Source organism: Rhinoderma darwinii, chromosome 13 (assembly GCF_050947455.1).
Source record: "Rhinoderma darwinii isolate aRhiDar2 chromosome 13, aRhiDar2.hap1, whole genome shotgun sequence".
Taxonomy (NCBI): Eukaryota; Metazoa; Chordata; class Amphibia; order Anura; family Rhinodermatidae; genus Rhinoderma; species Rhinoderma darwinii.
Genome location: NC_134699.1, coordinates 58,836,408 through 58,848,425, shown reverse-complemented (window position 1 = coordinate 58,848,425; position 12,018 = coordinate 58,836,408). Strand labels below are relative to the sequence as shown.

General features: G+C 47.6%; 1 protein-coding gene across 6 annotated transcripts in view; it reads right to left on the bottom strand.

The window, feature by feature from the left end:
- SDK2 (sidekick cell adhesion molecule 2) overlaps nucleotides 1–12,018 on the bottom strand; it is a 503,279-nt gene that overhangs the window by 255,903 nt on the left and 235,358 nt on the right. The window lies entirely within an intron of this gene.

The window sequence follows — 12,018 nt, the reverse complement described above, 5'->3', positions numbered from 1 at the left end:
TAAAATATCACATAACAAAAGCCATTGAAAAGTCGCTGAAAAGGTGAAGATAAAGGATCTTTCTACTGTGTATTTAATGCGTTAAAAGTCAAGATAAGGACGGCTAAATCTGTACGTGTTAATAAGATCACCTCTAAGGCCTCATGCACACATACATATTTTTTTCCTCCCGTAAATACTGGCGTAAATACGGGTCCGGTGTCACACGTATTCGACCGTATTGCACCAGTATTTACGGACCCGTGCCCGTAAATACGGGTCCGGTGTCACCAGTATTCCACCCGTATTTACGGGCACGTTTTCGCTGCAAAATTGCACTGCACTAATCGGCAGCCCCTTCTCTCTATCAGTGCAGGATAGAGAAAAGGGGCAGTAAGTAATAAAAGTAAAAGAAATTCATACTTACCCAGCCGTTGTCTTGGTGACGGCGTCCCTCTTTCGACATCCAGCCCGACCTCCCTGGATGACGCGGCAGTCCATGTGACCGCTGCAGCCTGTGATTGGCTGCAGCGGTCACATGGGCTGAAACGTCATCCCGGGAGGCCGGACTGGGGGAAGAAGCAGGGAGTTCTGGGTAAGTATGAACTTCTATTTTTTTACACGTTGATCTATATTGTGATCGATATTCACTGTCCAGGGTGCTGAAAGAGTTACTGCCGATCGTTTAACTCTTTCAGCACCCTGGACAGTGACTATCCCCAGACGTCGCCTAGCAATGCTCCCGTAATTACGGGTGCACACACGTAGTCACCCGTAATTACGGGAGCCCCATAGACTCCTATGGGACTGCCCGTGCCGTTATTACGGCCTGAAATAGGACCTGTTCTATATTTTTCAACGGCACGGGCACCTTCCCGGAAGCATACGGGGAGGTACCCGTGGCCAATAGAAGTCTATGGGCCCGTAATTACAGGCGTTGTTACGTTCGTGTGCATGGGGCCTAAGGCGTCTTTTTTTCCAAGCTGAACAAACCCGATATTTCTAGCCTTTCATTGTAAGTGACACCTCCCATCCTATTTGATAATCTAGTCGCTCGCCTTTGGACCCTCTCCAGTTATCCTATGTCCTTTTTCCAATTTGTAGCCCAAAACTGAACGCCATATTCAATCTGTGACCTTACAAGGGATTTATAGAGGGCTAATATTATATTTAAACCACAGGTTTTTATCTCTCTTTTTATACACCCTAAAATCTTATTTGCTTTTGCAGCTGCAGCCTGACATTGAGTGCTGCTGCTTAACTTATTTGTAACCAGAATACCCAGGTCCTTCTCTTGTTCCGTTATCCCCAATACAATGCAGCAATTCTGGTTTGTCGCCTACTCCCCTACTTGTGATGCCCAACTACAATCTGCCCTATTGGAATCCAGGAAACACGAACATTTGACCACAAACAGGTGAATAGAAAGTAACATTCTATATGTGATCCTAAAATTGGAAAAAAAAAAAGAGTAGCTCATTCATGAACATGAATGCTAAGGAAAAATGGAGGTGTTGTCCTTTGTTGCGATGGGAGACAATACTGTTCTCATTTGCACTATTTTATTAATAAATCTCCATGAATACCATCGGATTCTGAAATTCAGTTGATATGGCCCCAGATGATGGGGTAGGGTTATGTGTGGTTAAGTATGAATGGTCTTTGAAATATTTATTAGACCCAATAGTGATTTTCCTCATTATATATTGGGATGATGTGTCTATGCTGTTTCCCACATATTGCGGAGCACGCACAAGGGCAAGCATACGTGTGTCTTCTTAAGAACATCTGAGACTCTCAGTCCCTCTCTGCCTTTATTTGATGTTCTTATCTCGCTAACAAAAGGATATTCGTTCTTTCCAGCAGCAGCCAAGCCATTAATCCGCACTTTTGATGTGTGCTAATCACCTGTGTATTCATTTCTTCTGTAATTGCCCCATGCATTTGACAAATCCCTTCTCCCCAGCTTGTCAACGCCGTTAACCACAACAAGTCCGTAGGCTCTCTACGATTCGCCATGACTAACCACATCCTCAATGTGTAACTGATGCCTTTTGGTATTTGAGAGGTTAAACTCCAATGACTGGCACCTCAAAAACACATGCTCGCCGCGTTTGAAAGTTAAATATCTTTTTTATGTTCCACAGGCAGCTAGATACAATCATTCGAAGTGATAAAACTCTTTATAAATCCTCCCTTTCCTTGGAAAATCTGCAGACGCTGCACTCTCTGTAGTCCCCTCTTACAGCGGAATTATGTTGCTATCATTAGCTAAGGCTGGGCGAGGGGGGAAAAAGTGAAATCTTACACTTTATGGCTGATTAAATCCTTATAAAGAGGCAACCACATCGATAAGTTATTTAAAATGTGTCTTCTCTCTTTATCACTTGGTTTTAGTATGCTCAGTTTTGTTAAGTGTCTCCAGATATCATACATTCCTTTCCAAGAAAACAGTGGAGCGACCACACTTTGTCCTTTGTCGGTGTCCAATGTACAAGTTTAACCCTTGGGCTGATGTATAGGACAATTGTGTAACTCTCTACAGGAGACAGACAATACCCTCGATACTAATCCGGAGGAAAGCAAAAACATTAACCAAGTATTTAGAAGAACAACAGATGTGCTAAGGAAATGAAGGTGGTTCTGGGACCATTTATCAGTTTGGTTGGAAAGAAGTAAAACTCATCTAGAAGTTTCCCGTTATGATTACATTTCGATGAGTGCCCTGGAAAAAAGACTGTCAGCGAAAATCTCTCTCATGTTTATCGGTCCACTTGATGGGCCATACTAAAGCATCTTCTTTCAAGTCATTCAGACATATCATGAGAGGACATTGGTGGGGGTTTTTGAGCTGGGCCCTCTCCATGGACAGAAGCAAGGGCCTGCGGAGTTTATACCCAACACTATGACTTACTGTAGAATCGGAGATACATTGCTAGACTGGAAGACCTATTGATTCGGAAAAGTGTCTTGTTGTTCATGCATGGTTCCAATGAACTCAACGATTTTTCTGTTCCAGCACCACGACGGAGATCCAGAGGTAATGAAATCACTGGTTACAGGTCTATTACCAAACCGTGCGGCCTCCTAATTACTGCCAAAGAGGAGGGTTTCTGCTCACAGATGCCTACCAATATTATCTTCATACGTCTCAACAATAGCCCGACTAATGTTATCTTCAGACACCCCAACCAATGTAATCTTCAAAAATGTTTCAATAAGAGCTCGATCAACGTCTACTTCAGAAACGTCTCAACAAGAGTCCGACCAACGTTACTTACACACGTCTTAGTAAGAGCCCGACCAATCTTCAGACATCTCAATAAGAGCCCAACCAATGTTACTTACAGACATGTCTTAGTAAGAGCCCAACCAATATCAACTTCAGACATGTCTCAATTAGAGATGAGCGAACTTATGAAAAGTTCGGTTCGGCAAGTTCGCCGAATTTCGTGCAAAAGTTCGATTCGGACCGAACTAGTTCTGACCGAACCTGTAATACAAGAAACCCCCTAAAAATCGTGTATAACACTGTTTTAAAGCCCTAGAAGCCCTGTATAACACTCTTAGGTCACCCATGAGTGTATCCAAGTACTTTTGAGCTGTCTTTAATGCAAAGTTGGTGTCAAAGTTACGCCAACATGTATGGCTCTAGGAAAACGGATGGGACACGGAGATAACTAACAGAAACCACTGCACTTGTGCATGTTGTATGCTTAATGCATTGTTAAAAAGGTACAAAAATTAACCATTTTAGGCGGCTGATGCCTGCCGGGGTTCTTCCATACATGGATGTAAAAGCATTAAAGCAACAAGCAATGGCTTTTGACAAGCCCTCCAAAAATTGACCCTTTTTATTGGCAGATGCCTGCCGGGGTTCTTCCATACATGGATGTAAAAGCAACAAGCAATGGCTTTTCACAAGCTCTCCAAAAATTGACCCTTTTTATTGGCAGATGCCTGCCGGGGTTCTTCCATACATGGATGTAAAAGCATTAAAGCAACAAGCAATGGCTTTTCACAAGCCCTCCAAAAATTGACCCTTTTTATTGGCAGATGCCTGCCGGGGTTCTTCCATACATGGATGTAAAAGCAACAAGCAATGGCTTTTCACAAGCTCTCCAAAAATTGACCCTTTTTATTGGCAGATGCCTGCCGGGGTTCTTCCGTACATGGATGTAAAAGCATTAAAGCAACAAGCAATGGCTTTTGACAAGCCCTCCAAAAATTGACCCTTTTTATTGGCAGATGCCTGCCGGGGTTCTTCCATACATGGATGTAAAAGCAACAAGCAATGGCTTTTCACAAGCTCTCCAAAAATTGACCCTTTTTATTGGCAGATGCCTGCCGGGGTTCTTCCATACATGGATGTAAAAGCATTAAAGCAACAAGCAATGGCTTTTCACAAGCCCTCCAAAAATTGACCCTTTTTATTGGCAGATGCCTGCCGGGGTTCTTCCATACATGGATGTAAAAGCAACAAGCAATGGCTTTTCACAAGCCCTCCAAAAATTGACCCTTTTTATTGGCAGATGCCTGCCGGGGTTCTTCCATACATGGATGTAAAAGCAACAAGCAATGGCTTTTCACAAGCTCTCCAAAAATTGACCCTTTTTATTGGCAGATGCCTGCCGGGGTTCTTCCATACATGGATGTAAAAGCATTAAAGCAACAAGCAATGGCTTTTCACAAGCCCTCCAAAAATGGACCCTTTTTATTGGCAGATGCCTGCCGGGGTTCTTCCATACATGGATGTAAAAGCAACAAGCAATGGCTTTTCACAAGCCCTCCAAAAATTGACCCTTTTTATTGGCAAGGGTGAGTAGTAGTAGCAGCACATTAAAAGACACTGGACGACAGTCACAGGACAAAGCCCTGTGGTGGGGCAGGCCTCAGGCCTGCTTGTAGCAGACGGGCGGCAGTGGAGGTGTATTGGTGGTAGTAGAGGTACTAGCCAACACAGACAGCAAGGGTGCAAGCAGTAGTAGCAGCACATTAAAAAAAAGAGACTGGACAGTCACAGGAGGACAAAGCCCTGTGGTGGGGCAGGCTTCAGGCCTGCTTGTAGCAGACGGGCGTCAGTGGAGGTGTATTGGTGGTAGTAGTCGAGTAGTCGAGGTAGCCAACACAGACAGCAAGGGTGCAAGCAGTAGTAGCAGTAGTAGCAGCACATTAAAAAAAGAGACTGGACAGTCACAGGAGGACATAGCCCTGTGGTGGGGCAGGCCTCAGGCCTGCTTGTAGCAGACGGCAGTGGAGGTGTATTGGTGGTAGTAGAGGTAGACTAGCCAACACAGACAGCAAGGGTGGTAGACTGGTAGTAGCAGCAGCACATTAAAAAAAGAGACTGGACGACAGTCACAGGACATAGCCCTGTGGTGGGGTAGGCCTGCTTGTAGCAGACGGGCGGCAGTGTAGGTGTTTTGGTGGTAGTAGAGGTAGACTAGCCAACACAGACAGCAAGGGTGCAAGCAGTAGTAGCAGTAGTAGCAGCACATTAAAAAAAAGAGACTGGACAGTCACAGGAGGACAAAGCCCTGTGGTGGGGCAGGCCTCAGGCCTGCTTGTAGCAGACGGGCGGCAGTGGAGGTGTATTGGTGGTAGTAGTCGAGGTAGCCAACACAGACAGCAAGGGTGCAAGCAGACAGTAGTAGCAGTAGTAGCAGCACATTAAAAAAAGAGACTGGAGAGTCACAGGACAAAGCCCTCTGGTGGGGCAGGCCTGCTTGTAGCAGACAGCACTGGGGTGGATTGGTGGTAGAAGTAGTAGCAGCTGCAGCACCAACAGCGGTACATTAAAAAAAGAGTGGACAGGACAGAATCCCATAGTAGCAGGCAGCAGTAGCAGGCGGCAGCGGCAGCAGCAGCAGCAATGTCAGATCTAATCAGTGGCATCAGGCACAGGGGTTTTAAAATCCTCACCGATCCACGCTTGATTCATTTTCAGAAACGTGAGATTTTCCAAGCTGTTGGCGGACAATCTTGTTCGCTTAGGGGTGACGAAGCCCCCTGCTGCGCTGAATACCCTCTCTGACGCTACACTGGAGGGTGGACAAGACAGTACACCCATGGCAAACTGGGCCAGTTCTTGCCAATGATCCAATCTGCTGACCCAGAAGTCCATGGGGTCTGGGATCAGCATTTCTGACGGAGAAAGGGCACAGTCCAAGTACGAGTGAACCTGGTTGTTTAGGTGCTGCACCTGGAGATGGTGAACATCCCTTTGGTGACTAGTGCTACGATGTGTGTCAGGTCGGGGTATTGGATGTAAAAATGTTGTCATCATATTTTCCAAACTGAATTGGCTGCTGCTGCTGCTGCTGCTGCTGCCGCTGCTGCCACGGCTGCCGCCTATTGCAGAGGTAGCTCTGCCAGAGGCGGTGGAACGATGAGACAGTGGGGAGCGGAGAGTGGCCCCCCGGTCAGACATGCTTGCAGCGGGTGTCTGCCGTTTGAAAGCCATGACAAGCTGGCTGCATAGCTTCTCTCTATAATAAGCCAATTTTGCCTCCCTCTCGGAAGGCGCAAAAAACTCCCCCATTCTGGCTTTATACCGAGGGTCTAAAAGTGTGGCTATCCAGTAGTCATCTCTTTGCTTCATGCTAACAATACGACAGTCAGCGCGCAAGTAACGAAGCATACAGTTTGCCATCCTGGCCAGCGTTTCAGAGGGCCCGGTTGGTTCCATCTCCGCCCCATACTGCCATGGTTGTCCATCATCAAGGTCGTCGTCAGACTCGTCATCACCACCATCACTGTCATGTTGTGCGGCTGCCTCGTCCCCTATCCCTTCCTGTGATTCCATCTCCAAATCCAGCTCCTCTTCAGGTCCTGTTTCCTCATCCTCATCCTCCTCCTCCTCCTCCTCCTCAACATCCATAGCCAGATGTGATCCTTCCTCCATCCTTTGCTGAATCATCGCTGTGAGCGTTTGCTCCATAATGAATATCAGCGGCATAACATCGTTCATTCCGGTAGCGTCACGGCTCACAAATCGTGTGGCCTCTTCAAAGGGCCTCAAAACGCGACATGCGTCTCTAACCAGCTGCCAGTGCCTGAGCTCGAAATTACACTGGCTCCAAACGCTGCCCGTCTGCTGCATCAGGAAATCATTCACGGCTTTCCGCTGTTCGTACAGACGGTCCAACATGTGCAGGGTGGAATTCCATCGTGTTGGAACGTCGCAAATCAGGCTGTGTTCTGGGAGATTGTTTTGACGCTGCAAGTCCAGGAGGGCGTGCTTAAATGCATACGAACGTCTAAAGCGAACGCAAACCCTCCTGGACATGGCCAGCACACCCTTCAAACCAACATATGACTTTAAGAAGCGTGTTATGACCAGATTGATCACATGTGCCATGCAAGGAGCGTGTGTCAGGTGACCTAGACGCAGTGCAGCCACAACGTTCTTGCCGTTATCAGAGACAACATTGCCCAGTGTGAGTTTCAGGGGAGACAGCCAGCGTGCGATTTCCTCCTTGATGCACAGCAGCAGCTCCTGCCCTGTGTGGCTTTTCTCGCCCAGGCTCAGCAGGTGTAAGACAGCGTTGTGGCGCTTCACCTTGCACCTATGAAAAGAGGAGGGAGGAGGAGTGGAAGATACGCTGTGTCCTGTCGGGGACGGGAAGACCTCCAAGGAGGAAGGCAAGGAGGAGGAGTAGGAGGAGAAGGATGGTAGGCGCCTGGTGTCCGGAGTTGAACTAGAAACATACAAGCGTGGAGGTGGTAATGACTGGCATTGCTGCGGTGGTGCATCGGACTGCAAAATATTGACCCAGTGGGCCGTGAAAGACATGTACTGTCCCTGCCCATAGTTGCTGCTCCACGTGTCGACGGTGGCATGTACCCTGCTGCACACGGATAATTGCAAGGACTTGGACACCTTTTCCTCCACATGCTTGTGCAAGGCAGGGACAGCTGTTTTGGAGAAGTAATGTCGGCTAGGTATTCGCCACCTAGGCTGAGCGCACGCCATCAACTGCTTGAAGCCGGCGGAGTCGACCAGGTGGTACGGCAGCGACTGCACCACCAACAACTTAGCCAGGTGTGAATTAAGCCGCACGACAAGTGGATGACTGGGTATATATTGTTGCTTATTGGACAACGATTCCGTAATGGATAACTGACGGGACATAGGAGGAGCACTAGATGACAGTGATGATGATGATAACGACATGGTGGATAAGGCCTGGCTACTACTTAGATGACAGGGACTCGGAGCAGCAGCAGCAGCGGAAGAGGGGTCTTCATTAGATGTACATGATGGTGGGGCATGTTGATTGTCCCACATGGCCTTGTGATGCCGTTCCATGTGTTTACGTAGAGCAGTAGTTCCTACATTGCTGCCCTGCCCACGCCTTACTTTCTGCTTGCAGATACGGCACTGTGCCATGTTTTCCTCCTCCGGGAAGGTACAGAAAAATTGCCACACGGCAGAGTACCGTAAAGAGGTAGTACCACGTCCACCACCACCACCACCACCACCACCACAACCACCCGAGCTTGCCCCTTGTCTGGCAGGCTTTTTTCGGGAGCCTACACCAGCATCTGTGTCGCCGTCACCGGCTCCTGAGCTGACCCTACCGCTGCAACGTTTTGCAGATTGACTTCTGCCCCTACCTCGGCTTGGCTGTTTATCACGTCCAGTGCCGCCACTACTACCCTCCTCCTCTGACGCCGTCATCACCTCGTCACCTGGTTCCCACGTCCTGTCTAAAACAACATCATCATCATAGCCTTCCCCATCATCCCCGCCACTTCTGTCACTGTGTTGTGAATGTGATGTGACATCATGGCGGGCTCCATGCCCCCCCTCATTACTGCGTCTGCCACCACGGCTACCACCACCAACACCCCCACTACCGCAGCTATGCGTCTCGGTCACCGCTTCCACCTCCACCACCGCCGCAACACACTCCGTTGGCTGACTCGCGGAAAACAAATCATCATCATCACTATGTTGTTCAGTATCTTCCTTCGCACCCGAGGAGATGTCTCTTAGGACTCTCAGGAAAGATGGCTTCCCGCTAGGAAGGGGGAGCGAAGACATAGATGATGGAATGGAAACGCTAGAAATACCTATATTACTACTGTCACCGTGCCAAGGAACTGTAGAGGATCTGGAATCCAACGAAACCTGGCTTGAAGCCAGATCGTCAGAGTCTTCCTGCTGAGATGACCGCGAGCTAGCCAACCAGTCCACAATGGCCGTATTGTCTAAAGTAACCCGCCCACCGGAGGAGATGGACAAGTCTGGCTTGCTGATACTACTACGAGCAGGCACATGGCAGCTGCTACTAGTGGAACTGGGCACATGTCTTGTGCCACAAATGCTGCTACTGGGTCTGGCACCAACAGATCCAACATTTGGACTGGAAGAGGAGACGGCATGGGTGTTTCTTCCTCTACCCCGTCCTTTCACAACCTTTTTTTTCCCAGACATTTCAGAGCCCCTTTTAAAAGCGTATTCACACACGGACACTGGCTTGGCAAATGGCAATGAATGAGAATTTCAATCAGCCTCGCTGCAGTGCACTCAGGGAATGCTGGGCCTTGTAGTACTTCTAGGCTGCCTGTATGGCAAGTTGGATTGTTATTCCTGTTAATAACGGCCAGGGATGAGCCCCTTTTAAAAGCGTATTCACACACGGACACTGGCTTGGCAAATGGCAATGAATGAGAATTTCAATCAGCCTCGCGGCAGTGCACTCAGGGAATGCTGGGCCTTGTAGTACTACTAGGCTGCCTGTATGGCAAGTTGGATTGTTATTCCTGTTAATAACGGCCAGGGATGAGCCCCTTTTAAAAGCGTATTCACACACGGACACTGGCTTGGCAAATGGCAATGAATGAGAATTTCAATCAGCCTCGCTGCAGTGCACTCAGGGAATGCTGGGCCTTGTAGTACTTCTAGGCTGCCTGTATGGCAAGTTGGATTGTTATTCCTGTTAATAACGGCCAGGGATGAGCCCCTTTTAAAAGCGTATTCACACACGGACACTGGCTTGGCAAATGGCAATGAATGAGAATTTCAATCAGCCTCGCGGCAGTGCACTCAGGGAATGCTGGGCCTTGTAGTACTACTAGGCTGCCTGTATGGCAAGTTGGATTGTTATTCCTGTTAATAACGGCCAGGGATGAGCCCCTTTTAAAAGCGTATTCACACACGGACACTGGCTTGGCAAATGGCAATGAATGAGAATTTCAATCAGCCTCGCTGCAGTGCACTCAGGGAATGCTGGGCCTTGTAGTACTTCTAGGCTGCCTGTATGGCAAGTTGGATTGTTATTCCTGTTAATAACGGCCAGGGATGAGCCCCTTTTAAAAGCGTATTCACACACGGACACTGGCTTGGCAAATGGCAATGAATGAGAATTTCAATCGGCCTCGCGGCAGTGCACTCAGGGAATGCTGGGCCTTGTAGTACTTCTAGGCTGCCTGTATGGCAAGTTGGATTGTTATTCCTGTTAATAACGGCCAGGGATGAGCCCCTTCTAAAAGCGTATTCACACACGGACACTGGCTTGGCAAATGGCAATGAATGAGAATTTCAATCAGCCTCGCTGCAGTGCACTCAGGGAATGCTGGGCCTTGTAGTACTACTACTACCACTACTACAAAGGCTGCCTGTATTGCAAGTTGGATGCAACGGGGATGAGCCCCTTATAAAAGCGTATTCACACACTGGCTGAGTAGTGAGTAGTGGATGAGCCCCTTCGATTTCTGAATTCCTGCCTTTTAGATTCCTAAAGCTTTCCCTTACTGCACAGAGATGCTATCCCTACAGCTCCTGTCTGTAAAATGGCCGCTGAGCTCCGTGCATAGACTTTTATTGCAGGCTTGAGCCCGCCCCTATGCTGCCTCCCGATTGGCTGGGAGAGCCGTTTGCAAGGCATTATGGGGTAGCCTGATGTCAGGTGATCTTCTGTAATCCTCCATTTTAGATGTAACATGTGGCAGGCGCCAAAATGTAGCCGGGTTCGGTCAAAACGGGTTCGGCCGAACTCGGTAAAGTTCGGATTCGCTGCGAACCGAACTTTTCCTGAAGTTCGGACCGAAACCGGGTTCGGTTGTCCCGGTTCGCTCATCTCTAGTCTCAATAATAGCCCGACCAATGTAATCTTTAATAAGGTTTCAAAAAAAGCCCCATCAATGTCATCTTCAGACATGTCTCAGTAAAAGACCGACCAATGTAATCTTCAAAAAGTCTTAATAATAGTGCCATCAGTGTCATCTTCAGACATGTCTCAATAGGAGCCCCACCAATGTCATCTTATAAGCTTAGACTCAATAACAGAGCTCCACCAATAATTTCAACTAATATGTCCCAATTCTATGTCAAAACATTTTTTTAAAGTGGAAAACCTCTTTAAAAAAGTAAAGTTTAGATTGTGATATTTGGTTTGCAAAAGGCATACTGGTAAGGTTGGTGGCAAAATGGCCCCTGGATACGCCATCATCTCCAGTCTAATCTACTAGGAGAAATAGTAAAGCTCTCCAAATGAAGCTCAATTTTTGAGCCACATACGATGAATGGGCCAAGAAGTAGACAGTATGGTCACCCCCCCCCACACACACACACTTTACACACACAGACACACACACACACACACACACACACACACACACACACACACACACACACACACACACACACACACACTTTACACACATGAAATCCAAGTCTGTTCTACCTTTAAGAACAAAAAATAAAATCTTTGAAGAGGGCATGCTGATATTTTTGTTAACATTTTGGCATTTTCCGTGCATTTTGGTGCGTACAGAACTGATCTATAGAGCATGAACACTAGGAGAGGAGAAAATATTCTGTAAGCCATTTATCATGCAAAAGCGGGACCCTGTGCTTTGTTTCGGAAAGGCAAAGAAGCAAGACAGTAGTCATCCACCCAAAACTAAGCAAAAGGCCAGGGTATAATCTCAGGAACACAACAGTCGCTCAGCTTTACTACCATGTATGTTTCTGTATGTCCTCAACTACTGCACCAGCATGTGAATAAGCAAATCCTTGCTGGGGCGTCT